This window comes from Chiloscyllium plagiosum, chromosome 20 (genome assembly GCF_004010195.1).
Source record: "Chiloscyllium plagiosum isolate BGI_BamShark_2017 chromosome 20, ASM401019v2, whole genome shotgun sequence".
Classification (NCBI taxonomy): domain Eukaryota; kingdom Metazoa; phylum Chordata; class Chondrichthyes; order Orectolobiformes; family Hemiscylliidae; genus Chiloscyllium; species Chiloscyllium plagiosum.
In genome coordinates this window covers 2,153,868-2,156,033 of record NC_057729.1, presented here as the reverse complement: position 1 = coordinate 2,156,033, position 2,166 = coordinate 2,153,868, and positions in this window count along the sequence as shown.

The following is a 2,166-nucleotide window of genomic DNA, read 5'->3' as shown; positions in this document are numbered from 1 at the left end:
TCCTTTATTGGTCAGAGTATTGACTACAGGAGTTGGGAGGTCATGTTGCGGCTGTACAGGACATTGGTTAGGCCACTGTTAGAATATTGTGTGCAATTCTGGTCTCCTTCCTATTGGGAAGATGTTGTGAAACTTGAAAGGGTTCAGAAACGTTTTACAAGGATGTTGCCAGGGTTGGAGGATTTGAGCTATAGGGAGAGGCTGAACAGGCTGGGGCTGTTTTCCCCTGGAGTGTAGAGGCTGAGGGATGACCTTATAGAGGTTTACAAAATTGAGGGGCATGGGTAGGATAAATAGACAAAAATCTTTTCCCTGGGGTGGGGGAGTCCAGAACTAGAGGATATAGGTTTAGGGTGAGAGCGGAAAGATATAAAAGAAACCTAAGGGGCAACTTTTTCATGCAAAGGGTGGTACGGGTATGGAATGGGCTGCCAGAGGATGTGGTGGAGGCTGGTACAATTACAACATTTAAAAGGCATTTGGATGGGTATATGAATAGGAAGGGTTTGGAGGGATATGGGCCGGTTGCTGGGACTAGATTGGGTTGAGATATCTGGTTGGCATGAATGTGTTGGACCGAAGGGTCTGTTTCCGTGCTGTACATCTCTGACTCTAAGACCAAAGACAAACCAGGGAGATCTACAAACAGAGGGAGATTGACACCAGAGGTGACAGCCCCTGTCTGGTTTAGAAAATTAATTTGCTGTAAATTTAATAGGGGCTTTATCAGATCAGTATATTGTTGTGGAGTGGAGGTAGATAACAAATCTTTAAGAAAAGGCTTAGAATTGTAAATAGTTGTTGTTTAATGTTGACTTTTGGAGTTAAAAAATAAAATTGTTTTTTTTTTCTTTAAATAGCGGAATATTGTTAGTTCTCTCATACTTTAACAGATTACGAAGCGAGGTGAGCTTTTCTGTTTGGTTTAATTAGCAGAAAGGTTTACTGCCGTGTCGTAACTGTTAGCTCTGCAATGTGGATCCAGTCTGTGGAAATGACTCCACTCCTGGTAGTGACTCAGTTTCTCCCGTAGTGACTCAATCCCCAGATGTGATAGTGATTGTTCAATACGGCACTAATCCTTGGGAGTGAGTGATCACAGGGACAGCAGGCTGCTGGAGATTGTTTCCCACACTGGATAAACCATTCCTGGGTTCAGGCTGGGTTGAATGATTCAAACAACATCACGTCTTCAGTGAATCCATGATTGATTTGATAGAAGGTTTTCTGGCCGATGTGGAGGAGCCCCAAAAAGTGTCATCTTGAGATTGGACATCCAGGAGTATTAAAAGGGAGCTTGACAATCTACAAAGGGAGCTGATTGCTCTATTGTCTGTGTCTGAGCCACTTACTTTCAAGATTGTATGTATTTATATTTGCTTGGTGCTTGTGTGAATCGTTTAAAACAATAAGTGGATCCAAATTTACAAATCACTGGAAAATTTATACTTCTCAACAGATTGCAATCAGGAGAGGAGATGGCCACAATTGAAAGGGAGAGGGGAGTAGCTGGAATCGTGTGGAAGGGGGCAAAGTCCCCACTGCCTCATCACCTCTGGTTATATCCTGTCTATATCTTTATACTATAAATCATCTCCCTCAGACAAATATTGAGCATCTCCTGGCAAGATAGAGTCTTCAAATTCTTTACTGATCTGGAAAGGAGGGTGTGACTGCATTAGGCAGCAAAGGGAACCCAAGAGGGCAAGGACTTGGGCCTTCTACAATTGTCCAACAGGTTTGAGGTTCTTTCAGGCTGTTTGAGTGAGAGCGAGGGCTACAGGGTGGTTGGTCTAACAGACCGTGGTACACTTCAAGTGAAGTGAGCCAAAAGAATGACATAAATTATAGGAGATAATATAGTTTGAGAGATTGACAACTTCTGCAGAGAATAGTATGTGAGTTCAGGATTATAAAAATTATGGGAGATAATATAGTTCGGGGGATTGACACTGTTCTCTGCAGAAGTTATGTGAGTTCAGAAGGCTGTCTTACCAGATTAGTGCCAGGGTTCAGGACATCTACTCAAAGAGGAATTTAGAGTCACGGGAGGATCCAGCCATTTTGGTCCATCTAGATACCAACAACATAGTAAGGCAGCGAAAGAGGTTCTGCCTAAAGGGTATGAGGAGCTAGGCACCAAATTAATTAAGACACAAAACCTCT